Raw genomic sequence first — 15,568 nt, forward strand, 5'->3', positions numbered from 1 at the left:
TCCGCAGTATTCCTTCCGAGGCCGTCATTTCCCATTTTGTATGTGGGCAACTGATTGTTCCTTCCTAAATGGAGTACTTTGCATGTGTCCTTCTTGAATTTCATCCTATTGACTTCAGACCATTTACTTCCGGTTTTCCAGCCTATGCTGGCTACCCTTTAACTCCTTGTCATAATCTCTCTAAGGGCCTGACTGACATGAGTCTCAGAAAGTCCAGTCCTTTCTTCCACCTTGCGGGGTGGAGTGGGAGAAATCCCCTTACTGTTCCCTTCCCACCCATCTCACCCTACTCCCTGTGGGGCTTCCAGGCCGTAGCTGGCAAGAACCTGCCAAGGCACAGACCCCAAATGGGGGCTGTGCCTTGGCAGGTTCTTGCCAGCCAGGGCCTGGAAGCTGCCCCCTTGGGCCTCAGCGACAGCCTGTTATCCCAGCTGATGCTAGTCAGGTAATTAGCTGCAGGTGAGGAGGTAGCTGCTTCATCCATTAACCCCTCTGTGGCCAATGCTGCGCAGAGTTTATACACTCCATCACAATTGCCCTGGTCCAAAGGCCTCTGGGCAGCTTAAGAATGATAACTAATAATGATCCTTAGTGATGTAGCTCTCCAAAGGAAGGCAAATAGCATTGGCCCTGCTTCCCAGATGAGAAAAGAGAGGCACAAAGAGGTGAGGTGAGATAGCCAAGGCCATGCAGAAGCTCAGTGGCAAAGCCAGGAAGTTGTCTGGTTCTCCAAACAGTCATTGGAGCAAAAACCCAATGTTCCCCAAGAGCTCAATACAAAGAGCACAGATGCGGCTGGAACAACCTGTTCCCAGAGGGGACTTTTGAAGAGACCCTCCACCCAGGAGATCTTTCCTCTGTGTCTCTTGCTAAACAACCAACCGCTGGGGAGCTGAGCGAGTGTCCACAAACTCTGCTTTCCCAGTATTCCCCAGCCCATCCCAGTAATAGCCCCTGTGGCTGTGCTGAGCTGAAGATACCAATCTAATGAGATTTGCCAAAAGTTTAAATTCTTCCTCTGCCCGTTGCAGACAGGCCCTTATAATTACGACTCCCAGCTGGGAAGAGGGGATGGACCTGTAACCCTAGGACATTGTGCCCCAGTCAGCCCAGGTAGCACTGAAGAGCAAGGTGAAGCTTCTCCCCCTGCTGTGCTCACTAGAGCACTCTGAATCTTGGCAGATTAGGTTGTGTCTACACTATCCCGGTGTAGCTACGTCTGCATAGACACAGCCTACACCAACAGGAGGGGCTTTGCATCAGGGTCGGAACCACCTCCCCAAACAAAGCTAAGCGACGTCTGCATTTAAAATGCTACCGCGCCATTGTAGCCCATCAGTGTAGACGCTCATTACCGCGACGGGAGAGGTTTTCCCATTGCCGTAGTTAATCCGCCTCCCTGAGAGGCGGTAACTAGTTTGATGGAAGAATTCTTGAGTCAACGTAGAGTTGTCTACACCGGGGCATAGGTCAATAGCGCTATATCTCTCTGGGGGGTGGATTTTTCAGTGTAGACTAATCCTCTAAGATAGAGTGACGGAAGTATTTTTCCACTGACATAGCTGTGTCTGCACTAGAGGTTAGGCCAGAATACCGATGTCAGTCAGGGGTATGGTTTTTTCACACCTTGCACCGACATAGCTATATCAACCTACCTTTTAAGCATAGACCAAACCTGGCTTTGCAGAGTTTTATTCTGTGTCTTCCCCTCCCCTCCTATTTATTTTTACTGGGGACAGTCCCCAGTAACCAAAAATCTGGGTCTGACTTTTGGGAGCGTGCGGACCCAGGATCCAAATGTCACGACTTGTATGAGGGACGGAACCAAATCTCAACACTCTTGGTGTCTGGGTGAGTTTGGATCTGCACCCAAACATTGGGGATGGCCAGTAGCTTTCCACAGGACTGAATCCAAATTTTGGATACAAACACCCCTGGTCAAAATCTGGATCTGTGGCCTACGTTAACCCGTGAAGAAAGAAAATTGACTCTGACATCAGGGAAAAGGTCTAACCAGAGCGGCCAGCTGATTGGAAAGTCTCTGGGGATGAGTAGTTAAAATTTGCCGTAACTAATTGAATTTCGCTACAGCTCAGGTTCCACAATCCATAGGAGACAGGTTCCAAGCTTTTAGAAACTAATGAGAGTTTGACCCTGTCTGGGCAACCATTGGAGCTTTGTCAATACAGTCGCTTGGCTTAAAAGGCCTCCTTTTTGTTTACATATCAGATCAATTGGGATAGTTATAATCTAGTCTCTGTGAAAGACTTGAGGACCTGCTTTGTTATCAAGCTCACTACGGGGAGGAGGGGAGAGAGAGGTCAGGCTGAAATATCGATCGGGCACATTGTGGTTTTGCTCCCAGAGGGGACTTTGGAAGAGACCCCCCACCCAGGCGATCTTTCCTCGGTGTCCCTTGCTAATGCCTCTCCATTGATCTCCCCTCGCAGGTTGCAGCTACAAGATTTTTTAGCTGGAGTCAGTCAAAGGAATCAATCAATAAGAGGTAAATGCGCCGGGGGGGTGGGGGCACGGGGAGGGGAGAGAGAGAGAGAAACTGTTCCCCAAAGACATTTTCTACGCAGGAGTTTTAGCACTTCTGGGTTTGTTGTTTTTCAGCTGAGAGTGAGGCCTGCCAAAAGAGTCACGTTGCCCTCAGCTTTGGCAGCCGGGGCACCGTCGCCTAGCCCAGCCACGCCCACCTCTTGAACTCAGCCCCGTCAGTGTGATAGAAAGGGGCATAGGTCGGTTTCGTTTATAGTAGTATAAACTTCAGTTTAGAATAGGGTGACCAGATGTCCCGATTTTATAGGGACAGTCCCGATTTTGGGGTCTTTCTCTTATATAGGCTCCTATTACTCCCTACCCCCTGTCCTGATTTTTCACACTTGCTGTCTGGTCACCCTAGTTTAGAAACACGTAGGGACAGGCTCCCAAATGCTCAGCATTCACAATTGGAGCCATGTCTGCAAAAGAGCGAGGCCCCTATCCAGACACCTGAATAAGGGACAGCGTTTCCAAACAGCTCAGCCCCCGGCTGCTCCCATCGTGAGACTTGTGGTCAGATTTTCCAGCGAGCACATGATACTGGGTGTGGAGCTGTTTAGAAAAGCTGGCACTTGATTTTGGTGCCTAGATGAGAGCTGAGCTCCTTGGAGAATTCTGGCCCCCTGGTGGCTGCATTCTAGTTTCATTTACACCTGTGTAAATCCAGAGTCACTCCATTGAAATCAATGACATGACTCTAGATTTGGACCAGTGCACGAGGTCATAAACCAGCCCCAGACACTCCCCTGCAGCCAGATTCACATCTTGCAGGGCTCCTTTGACCTTTTCCCTGCTGATGGAAATCAAGTGAGATCCCCCGGATGGAGAGTGAATGCGTTTGTGAAAGAAACATGGTTTGTGTGTGAAATGCCAAAGACGGCTCTAAATCTCCCCTTCCTCCCTCTCAAAGGTCATCTTGGGAGTTACACAACTAAATACCTTTGGGGATCGGAGTCATTATAGCTAATCCACATTAGCATTACCCAGATGTGGGATTATTCCTGGCACTTGACTTGGATTCTGTAGTGTTTTCAATGCAGGTGTCTCTTTCACAGGGGGTCTTACAACCCTGGTGAACTGCTAGAGGGCAGCGTGGCTTAGCCTTGCCCAGTGCTGTCCTCTCTAAAAATCTGTTGAGCAGCTCCTGACTCCCAGCTCCCCGAGGATAAATAGCCCGTCAGGGGTTGCTCAACTCCTTCCTTCTTCAGTTATAGGAGGTTGGGGAAGGGGAAGCTTCAGGAGGGGGGGAAGTGAAATGCGGTTTGGAGACACAGCTTCCAAAGAAACAGCAGGAGGACAGGGTAACTTTTGAGGCTGTGATGCAAATACGGGGGACATTTTAAAGACCACCCGAGGCTCTCCCTGCCCTGCTCACCCGCAGTGGCAGGATCTTTAGCATCTTTGCAAAAGAGATTTCCAGGCAGAGAGGCAGGTACCGCATGCAGGAGAGCTTTGAGTACCTCATGCCTTGCAGAATAGCATTTGTTTTGCAGGAGATCCCAGTTAGGGCCAGATCCTGCACAGTGCAGGTGCGGGGAGGTGCACATGCAAGCAATGAGCTGGCCCGAATGGGCGGGGAACCTCATCCTCCCTTAATGACAGTACTACTGGGCAGACGCCACCTTCTTCCTGCCTAGCAGCCGATCATTAGCACCATGCACTCCAGACACTGTTCTCCACCCAAGCCCTACCCTTCTGCTATGTCCTGCGCTTTTGCAGGGAAGCAGGATTCAGGGCCTTGCTACTCTGTGCAGAGGGCCATGCCAAGCATTTAACCCAGTATTGTTGATCCCCAGTGTGAAAAAAACATAGGTCCGGTCCCCAAACCTTGAGATTGGCTTAGAAGTCATTAGGAGTCTTTTTAAAACGATAAATGTTGGGTTCTCTTCCTTTGTCTTCTGGTTTCTGAGTTTTTGCTTTATGTCTCCAAGCTTTTCTCATCAATCACAAGGGCAGGAGATGAACTTTATACCAATGAAAATGGAGATTCTCGTGTAATCTCTTGATTCCAGCAGCTGGAGCATGAAGAAAAAAACACAAATATCATGAGACTCACAATAAAATCTTAAAAGCTGGTTATACTGCTAACGTTACTTGTTCCCATGCATGGCCTCTCCTCGCTCCTGAGTTGGAGTTAAATGAGTTCACGCTCCATGCCAGGACTAGAGATGGGCAGGAAATGATTATCCCATCCTAGGAAAATTTTTGAGATATCAAAAAAAAATTCCATGCCGAAGCGGGACAAAGAATCAAAATCTCGAAATGTTTACAAGCTGGACAAAAATGGTTCGTGTCAATTGAAACGTTCGATTTATTTATTTTATTTTAGTCTAATTAGTTCTCATTTCTAAACCCAAACGTTGTTTTGAGCCAGAAAACCAGAATTTTCTGTTTTGAAAATGTCAAAACAGAATGTTTCGACATTTTCAAAACTTTATAGTCAAAAGTATGTGTTGACACCAACCCTTTCCTGTGATGTTTCAGGTGTGACAAATGGGTATTTTTCGATGACAAACCATTTTGTCAGAAAATTCCCAACCAGTTCTACCGAGGACTTTCAGGGTCAAAGGTTTAATGGGATACTTATTATTGAGACATCACATGGGTGAATGCTGGGCCTGAATCTCTTCTCACACTGTGGTAATTCAAGGAGAAACTCTTTGAAGTTAGTGGGCTGGATTCACCATTACCCTTCACCGAATACAGTCATCTTCCCTGGGGTGAACCTTGTTTTGTTCAGACCAGCGTAAGTGGAAAACATAAATGAAGTTGCCTGCAGGACCCAGCCAGGGAGGACTAGCGTTTAGCGTAGGACTCCTGGGTTCTATTTCTGGTTCTGCCACAGGCTCACTGCGTCGCTTTCGGCAAGTCACGTGCCCCATGTCATTTTCAAACATGCCACTGATTTTGGGTGTCCCAACTTTTGGGAAGCCCAGCTGGAGATACCTTTTATTTGGGAGGCAAAATACAAATGTAGGAGCCTCACTTTAGGCAGACAGGTATGAAAATATTGGCCTTAACCTCTGTGAGCCTCTGCTTAAAGCGGTATAAAAAACTGCCCTGCTGCCAAGGCTGTTGCGAGGGATAGTTAATTAATGTTTGCAGTGCACACCTCCGAAGGAGTGTTGGGTTTGTAAGGACTAAAGAAGAACTCAGGAGTCTTACAGAGAAATTAGAAGTGACTGTAAAGTGCACAGATAGATCGACCTGATTCTTATCTCAGATGGGTGTCAGAGCTCAATCCTGTAAGGTGCTGAGCGCTCTGGCCCTGATTTCGCAAAGCCATTGAGAACATGCTTAATTTTAAGCCTGTGCTTAAGTCCCATCTATGTGCTTGGATGAATTGGGGGGAGGGTCTTAAGTACATGCTTAACTTTATGCCCGTGCTTAAGTCCCATTGATTTCTAAAGTTAAACATGGCCTTAAATGCTTTCCTGAACTGGAGCCAAAGCGCTGAGCCCCCAAGAAGGAATAACTCCCTTGACTCAGCGAAGTCACTCGCCAGTAAAGCGAGAGGCGAATCAGGCCCTTATTTTCATTAAAAACATAGGTGCACCACCCACCAATGGACAGCATGAACGATTCTTATAGTATTACAATCATAATGGCATAGTAGTGCAGTATTGTTATTCACAGATCTTTGGTCATCTGCCCATCGATCTGAGATACCATTCAAAACCAATGACGCCAGTGTGATTGCTAGGGACAACCGTTACATGCCCAATGCACAACAGAAACAAAGGACCGGAGCGGGAAAGAGAGGGTGTCAGGATGACAGAGCAGGCAGCATGTTCCTGACTGAGCTGTTTCGCTTCCCTTTTTGTCTGCATCACACCTCTCACTTAAATCTCCCAAACCCCAAATCATCTGCAGCTCCGGCTCACGCAGCCCATTGCACAGTGGTAATTACAGCAGCTGTCTTGGTAAACCAGTTTTTTGGCTTCCACATAATTACAGCTGCATGTCCGCAGTGAAAAGATCAAGGGGGGGCAGGGGAAGCGATAATTATAAACTTGTGACTGCGAACCTTTGGTGCATGTTGTAAGAGCTCTGTGCTCACACACAAATGTGTTTACAGGCATGCACACCCAAACTCCTCCAGGCACACCAATGCAAGCATGCTTATAAATGCACATGTGGGCACGCAGACACACAAATGCACAGCAGCTCACTCTTTGTATTCTCCCCCCTACACCAGGGGTCGGCAACGTGTCCGTACATGGACACAAGAGTCCGTTGTAAAAATGTCGAGGTCTGTGGCATGGGAGGCTCTCACCTCGGGTGGCTCGGCTCCCCCCACAAGTGGCTCCCCATCCCTGCTGTTGCTGCCAGAGGGGAGGCGTGGCCAGGCAGCTCTGTAGGCACGCTGCCCCCATCTGCCACAGGCGCCACCCCCGCAGCTCCCATCGGCCACGATTCCCAAACCCGGCCAATGGGCTGGGATGGGAGCCATGGAGTCAGCGCTTGGGGAGCGGGGATGGAGGCAGGCAGCTGGCCACGCCTCGCCTCCGCCACCAACAGCAGGGATGGGAGCTGCTTGCAGGGACGGGAAGCCGCCCGAGGTGCTAGAAGCAGGTGAAGAAGAAAGAGGTTCTTTCGAGCTGTTGGCACTGCAGGTCTCTGTAATGGAATGGGTCCCCACACAATTAGCCAGTTTTACCCACTGTCCCACATTGGCAGGCTATGTAGAACAGGGGCATCTCAGCGGGAGCACCAGGAAGCACTGAACCTGATGGGAGCATAATCCCAGACCCACAGGGTTAGAACCCCCAAGGCCCCAACCATCCCTTCAGGGTAGTAGCCATGCTCCTCACCTCCTGCATCTGAGCAGTGGGCAGGCCATGACCCTGCCTTCTCCTCAGCCCCTTTTGTGCCCAAGGAGGCCCAGCAAGGCCCCGCTGTCAGCAGATCAGGGGGTGTGGGAAAGTGGAGCAGGAACTGCATCGCTGTAGGATAGTCTTGGTGAAGGTGTTTGGTGGTCCCTGAGAGACCAGATTTCTATTCTTGGCTCTACCTCTGCCACTGATTTCCTGTGTGACCTTGGGCAAGGACTCAGTTCCCCAGCTGTCACACAGGAATAATAATAACAACCCATTGTGCAGTAATGAGGACCATCAAGAAATATTTGGAAAGAGAATGAAAGTCTGATGCTAAAAAGAGATTCAAAGGATGGGGAAGGAGAATTTCTGGGATCCTCCCCACACACTCACAGAGCTGATCATCCATGCAGGGTCCAGGTGCAATCTGGCCCATAGTTTTTATTAGTGAACTGCTACTGGTGTACAGATCACAGAACTTTGATTTTCTGTACATCCTGTAAAAAGTAGTTAATAATTGCAAGCCCAATAAAACGCAGCCGGGGTACCTTTTATTTCGTAAGATGCTTTGATACCAACAATGGGACAACTTGCCTGGTTAAAGTTAGGCACATTGTGATGACTTGTGACACACATGCTTAAGCACCTTGCTGAATCAAGACCTTGTGTATTATGATGGATTTGAACAATTTGGCTAATCTGCTCACACAGGCTCAGATGCACAGAGAAAGCAGCTGTGGGACCAGAGCTCAAGGAGATGTACTTGACAAATGTTTTTTAGGAGCTTCAGGCCCAGCTGGGCTGGCAGGGAGAAGCTGTGATCAGTGGGAAAATGTTGAAAGTTCCTTCTGCCAGGACAGCAGAGGACTGAGTCAGCAGGACCTGAGCTAATCAGTTCTATAAGCAAATGGCCGTGTCCATATGACACTTCTGCAGCAGATGAGGAAAGCAGGAGTGATCAGGGAGGTAAGTGCTGCAGGCAGACACTCAAACCACGCAGTAGAAGTAGCTCTGAATGGAATTTGCAGAAGTGATGAAGCCCCAAGTTCCAGGAGAGAGGGACTCCAATAAGTTCTCAAGCAGCACTTTTCTTACTGTGCCTATCTGTCAATTTCTACTACGACTGATGGAAATATTTTTTGTCAATTCGCGTGTGCGTGTTGAAATCGGTGTTTACTGACATTTACCAATAAAAATCTAACTCCTCCGAGCCTATTTACACAGCACCATAAGTGCCGATGGTTTGTCAAACAGAGCCCCCCCCCCATCTTGCTCTCATTGAAATAAACAGAAATCCAGTGTCACAGAAGTCCAACTTTGACAAATCAGTGCTTTCAAGAACGACAGGCCCCAGGAAATATGGCTGTGCTAGGGTTCCCGTTTGGCTCAGACAAGTGAGTAGGCCTGAGATACTTCGGTGATGGGGGGCCACATAAGATAGATAGACGCTCTTAGGTAGAGAGTCTCTGACAGCCAGCCAAAATAAGCAGTTTGGCCTGTGTCATTCCTGTGGAGGTTTGAATGGCACCAGGGTTTAATAACCACCCACCTGAACCACCAGTAAGCCTGAGCTGTCGGTAGTAGCAACGGCTGAAAGCTAAGTCAGTGACGTGCATGTCTACTCTGCCATAGCTAAGAAGCTCCACTGGTCACTTCCTGCTCCTTTTATTTTATTTTTTTTTCATGGCACAAAACCAATTGCTGCTTTCAAGACACTCCTGTTGTCAGGAGGCAAAGCGAGGCAGGCTGTGGGGTTCGAGGCTTCGGAGACGCTGCAGGAAGTCATGGACAGACGCTCAGTGAGGCAGAGCATAACATGATTCTGTAAATAGAAACGACAGCAGCCCTTGATCCACTAAGTTTGAGATTTACAGTGCGGACTCCTGCTAGCCGATTCTCTGGCAGTAAAACCTTCACTCTCCATCCACAAGGCTCAGCTATGTACAGGGTTATGCAAAATGATTGGTTGCATACCTCCTTTATCTGCACCTCTCTGTAACTGATCTCTGTTTCCCCCCACGCTTGTCTCATCTCCTCTGTCTGCCCTGCGTGTGTGTGTGGGTGTGAGAGACAGAGAGAGAGGGCTGCTCTCTCCCTTTCTTTCTTTTCTAGGTGAAATCTATTCAATCAAAAGTGGCTGTTTCTTGCACTTGCTCCGTTTCCTGTGCTGTTTCCATGGGAGGCAATAAATCAAAACAAATAAAAGCTGAATAACCTCGTCTGGATTCTGCCCCACGCACCTGCATGGATTTGGCCTGATTTAAAGTCAATGGAAAGTCCCTTGGTTTACATCACGGTTTTTGTGCCTATTTATACATAATCGTAGCTTCTCCAAGGCCTCAGCTGTGGAGAAGCAGTCATTTGATAGACACAGGCTCTCAGTCATGAAAGGGGGGAATTTGACTTCCAACAACAACAGTGCTATAAAAACAATCCAGGAAAGGGCATTTTAAAAAAAAATCTATTATGCCTTTGAGATTTTGTTTTAAATCCCAATCCTGCAAGCTGCCCAGCTGGACTCTCCTATGCCTCTACAGAGCTGTAGTGAACTCAGTGCGGCCTGCATAGGTAGGTCTGCTGAAATGGATCATGCAGGATCGGGGCCTTGGTTTGTTCTATTTGTATCATGGCAGCACCTAGAGACCTCAGGTGAGGTTCAAGGCCCCACTGCGCTAGGTGCTGTATATAGAATAAAAGGACAATCCCCTCCCCTAAGAGCTTACAATCTATTCAGGGTCAGTGTGTTTTGGTTTTGCATAAATGTGTGGGCCACATGCATTTAGAGTCACCCAGAGGCACATTTGAAATAAATCTAAATAATTAAATCAATCTTTTAAATATGCGAAATGCTCTGCACAATCTAGTACATTTTATTAAAAATACATAATGTTGTATAATGCGCATTGTTGTTGACTCCTGCCCAGGAAGGGATGCTCTCCCTACACTTTTAGCAGACGATGGGGTAGCTGTGCTACCCTGTTCCCACTTACTTTAATCCCTGCCCAGAGCTGGCTGCATTTCAGTGATTGTGACGTGATCCTTGCCACAATCACTTGTCATTCTGTAAAGTACTTGGAGGCTTGTGTGTGCAACTATATACATCAGTTTGTTATGATAATATTAAAATGCATGAGCAGTTGTAATCCAGTGATAATTGCATAACCATCTTCTTTATGCTGTAACTCAATATAACCACTCCACTTCCTAACATATAGTACAGGTCCATGCCTGGTTTTCTAATTTGGCATCAGAAATTACTCCCTTTCCTTTACTTAGCAGCTACAGACTTATATTAAGTGTTTCATTTGCATTGCTCAAGCAAATCCATTAAAGGGCTTCAAGACTTATAGCTGAAATAGACATTAACACTTTATGAGAGACAGGAAAGTGAAATACACTGATAACACAATGATCTCTTTTATATTGTATTTGCTACCATCACTTCATGTCATCTTTAAATTTCATTTTTTCTAATGGCACCTATTTTCAACCCGGGAAGCTTACCTAATAAGACCCCAAAGTGATAGATTGTGAGTGACTTTCTTAACATGTTAACAAAAGTGAGTATCATAATAAGTCAGTGCAAATGTGTTCCAGCACTGAACAGAGCTCAAAGATTTCCACAAACACATGCTGTATGGTGCAAAATCCTAATAAGGATAACTGAAAAGTCTCATATGGTACAGACCACACAGATTAATATAATGCTGTATCTAGATGCTAATAAAATAAGGTTTCTTGGTGGTATTAGTGGGACTCATGAGGCCGGCTGTGAGAAGTCACTGGGTGAAACTTTCTTGCCCTCCTTGCATAACACTGGTGCAGGCAATTTTAGGGACTGCAAGTCTTGATCTATAGAAATAAGAGACGTAACAGCTGTACTTGTCTCTCTTTTTAAGTATTAAAGCAGCTTAGTTATCAGATCCTCTTTAAAAGGAGGATAGCTCAGTGGTTTGAGCATTGGCCTGCTAAACTCAGGGTTGTGAGTTCAATCTGTGAGGGGGCCATTTAGGGATCTAGGGCAAAATCAGTACTTGGTCCTGCTAGTGAAGGCAGGGGGCTGGACTTGATGACCTTTCAAAGTCCCTTCCAGTTCTAGGAGATGGGATATATTTATTATAAGAGACAGTAAAAATACACACAGGCAGACCCTGGTTTTGCTAAGTGCTCATACGGGAAAGGTCTGTACCTCTGTTATTGGATGTAGTAGGGATCATGGTGAAAGGACAAGAGGCTGTAAAAGGAGGATTTGACTGAAACAACCACATGGTGTTCATTATCTACGATCTGTTCTCTGTCTTTTTGTGACTTTTAGGTCCTGATGTACAGAAGTCAATAGGAGCTGTGCGCAGCCCTATACGGCACGAGAGCCTCATCCTACAAATATTTATTACCAGTCTTAAGGTGAAATCCTGCTCCATTGAAGTTAATCAGTTTTCCCATTGACTTTAATGGGGCTAGAATTTCACAAATAGGGTCTATTGCAAAACTCACTGAAGCCAATGAAAATGATCCCATTGATTTCAATGAACTTTGGATCAGGTCGGTAGTGCTTGCCACCATGAACTGACCCAGTGAAGTCACTGGGCCTGATTTTGCTATCACGCTGGTGTAAATCAGGAGTAACTCCACCAAAGACAATGGATTTATACCAGTGTAAAGCGAAAGCAGTAAAGCTCAGTGGTTCATTCACAATCATCAGCACTTCACCTGGTACTAAGTGTTTGCAGGTCTGAGACCTTAGCGGATTTCTGGGAGCAAGGGCTTCGTTTCTTATTGTTTCTGCTGTACACATAGCTTAGTAAATTGTTGGAGATGGACAATACACTGCAATGTCTAAACCTGGCAGAGAGCGGTGAAAATTGAGAACACCTTTGAATCAAGGGAGCTCTCTGTTTGGTAGAAATTCCAGACCTCTGTGAGCAGTGTTATCAAGCAGAAAAGGAATAAAGAGGTGATGCACAATGTCAGGGTGCATCTGAAAATCAGAGCTGCATGAGAGATTGGGGATGTGTTTAGAATTTGAAAAACTGTAGCCCTTTGGAAAATATTTACATGTCTGTATTCAGATATTATGCAGTTGGATGGATACAAATTATATAAAGCAAAGGCTCACCGTGTGTTAAAGGGACAAGATCAATTTAACTTTTGCCCACCAAATTTTGATTTTGTACAAACAAGCTTTTAGAAAATCTAAGTCCAGTAGAAATGTTCTTATGAATTAAGGGCAAAATAAAACTCCAAGGAAACTTAAAAAACAAACAAACTCTCAGCCCACTTACAGCCTGGCTCCTTGACTGCCCGTGTATGAGAGCCAGGACATTTTCTATATGAGATTGCAGATTGAGGGTGCTTGAGTTGATTTGTACAATAGCTCCGTCCCCAGACTTCCCCAGGGCTCAGCACAGGAGCAGGAGGCAACTTGCATGGAATCAGTTGCAGGAACGACGTGTACGCTTGTATTTAGTTTATTCACTTGATCTTATTTTTTCCTGAATTCTTTATAGACATTTAGGTGCCAATCGTGCAAACTGCCCTACGCAGGCAGATTTCTACATCCACACAGAGCCCTATTGTGACTTCATCGGGGCTCTGTGCAGATGTAAAGCCCACTTGCAGAGCAGCTTGCGCAAGTGGAACCGAAAGGCCTTGTCTACACTAGAAAGAACTTGCTGGTATAGCTAGTATAGGCAATAGACACAGCTTATAGAGGCAAAAGAATGTTTTTGCCAGTATAGCTTATGCCAGTTCCCCGAAAGATATAAGCTATACTGGCAAAATGCTTTTTTGCCAGTATAACTGTCTACACTAGGGCTTTTGCAAGTATAAAAATGGTGTTAAAATCACACTTTTAAATGACATTACTATACCAGCAAAAGATTCTAGTGTAGACCACACTTTAGTGAATTATTTTAACTTTTTTCTCCTTTTCTCTTTAAATACCCCAAAATCTTTGTGTGTGTGTTTGTGTTAGTCTGTGTTTACTTCTGATCCTGCAACCCTTGTGCCATATCTACACCAGAGCCTTCTCTGATGTAGTTACATCGGTCAGCATGTGAAGAGGTATGATCCCCAACCAACATACCTGTGACAGCAGACACCTCTAGTGTAGACAAAGTTATACCAGCAAAACTGAGCTTTTAGCAGTACAGCTTGCTTGGCTTGGGGTGGCTGGAATAAGCTTTCCTGGTAAAAGCACGCTTTGCCGGTATGAGCCGCAACAACACTAGGCGCATTTTGCCCATAAAGCAAACTGATACACCTCTACCCCAATATAACACGATCCGATATAACATGAATTTGGATATAACGCGGTAAAGCAGCGCTCCAGGAGGCGGGGCTGCACACTCCGGCGGATCAAAGCAAGTTCGCTATAACGCGGTTTCACCTATAACACAGTAAGATTTTTTGGCTCCCGAGGACAGCGTTATATCGGGGTAGAGGTGTATTCCTAGAATGGTAAAGCACTCCTACGACAGACTTGGCCTTACTCACTTGAATAGTCCCACTGCGGTCGAGCATGATTCCCCCCTCACCTTGACTGGGTTTTCAACAGTGTAACTCCATTGCCGTCAAGAGAGTTGCGCCAATTTACACCAGTGTGAGATCAGAATAATGCCCAATAGGGTCACTTGCATGAGTGAGGATTATTCATGCATTGCAGGAGCGGCTCTATAATGGGTAAGGTGTGTGTACAATGGGAGAGTTGGTCTCTTTCCATAATAACCGTTTGGCAACGCTTGCTGACTTCTCAATTGTTGTCACTTTGGACTGTGACTACAACCCAACTGCCACCTCTACTGTGCAATCCTCATAGCAGAACTGGGTCAAACCCTCCTGCTAATCAACATGCAGGAAAGAAAATTCAACTCCTGGTGCCACTTCAACCAATGCAGCAAATGTTCTCTCCAGTGCAAAGCACTAGAGGATAAACATTAGCTGAAAATGAAAACAATCGTTCCTATGTCTCATCAGTCCCCGGTCTCCAGTGACCACAAACCAGAGATGGAAATTGGCAGATACAAAGCACAGTCTAAATGCAGAGAGTAGCAACTGTGCAGCCAACGTGACAGAGAGATGGAAGCACAGAGATGCTTTCCACTCCAGTATCCGAAAGACGGGGTTTTATGAGATTTCCTCAAATGATCAGGAATCATAAAAGCTGCCTCTTCAAAAAGAGATGAAGAAAAACTGTGACTGACCCTGGAAGAGAAGAGAGAGACCAAAGTCAGTATCACGCTGCATAGCAGCTTGCCCCAGGATACAGAATGGACAGTACTGACAAATGGACACAGGGAATCAAACCCAGGAAACACCGTGTGATGCTATCCTAGGCAGGTCAGACCCTCCTCCCCGATGGACACCACGGCGGTCTGCCTTTTCCTTTCCCTTTGGCATCACTGGCCTAGCTTGTGGTATCAACAAAGTCTCATTAAATATTGCAGGAAGGGAACGCCAACGCTGGATAGCACAGGGCCTGGGTCAGGTGAGCTGGATGGGGGAGGAGGCGGGAAAGCAGGGAAAGACCACAGAGGGTCTTGCCCAATAATATCCTTGGCTGGGAAGTGTCTGTTGGTGCTTGAGGGCCAGGGAGGGAATAAGTAAGTGTGTGTTGGGGGGTAGAAAGTGTGAGTGTCACAGAGAGGGGGAAAGAGTGAGCGAGTCAGGATGAAGGAGAAGAAAGAGTGAGTGTGTTGGGGTGAGATGGAAGGAAAGAGTGAGTGTGTTGGGTGAGCGGGGTAAAAGTGGGTGTGTCGGGGTGAGACGGGGAAGAGTGTGTGTGTCAGGGTGAGAAAGGGAAGAGTAAGTGTATCAGGGTGACTGAAGTAAAAGTGAGTGAGTGTGTCAGGGTGAGCAGGGGGAAGAGTGAGTGTGTCAGGGTGACCGGGGGAAGAGTCGGTGAGTGTGTCAGGGTGACCAGTGACCAAGGGAAGGCTCAGTGAGTGTGTCAGGGTAACCAGGGGGAAGAGTCAGTGAGTGTGTCAGGGTGACCATGGGGAAGAGTGAGCATGTCAGGGTGACTGGGGAAGACTCAGTGAGTGTGTCAGGGTGAGCATGGGGGAGACTGAGTGTATCAGGATGACCCGGGGGAAGGCTCAGTGAGTGTGTCAGGGTGACCAGGGGAAAGACTCAGTGAGTGTGTCAGGGTGAGCATGGAGAAGAGCGAATGGGTGTGTCAGGGTAACCAGGGGCCGGGGAGGCTC

The sequence above is a fragment of the Chrysemys picta genome, chromosome 18 (genome assembly GCF_011386835.1).
Source record: "Chrysemys picta bellii isolate R12L10 chromosome 18, ASM1138683v2, whole genome shotgun sequence".
Classification (NCBI taxonomy): domain Eukaryota; kingdom Metazoa; phylum Chordata; order Testudines; family Emydidae; genus Chrysemys; species Chrysemys picta.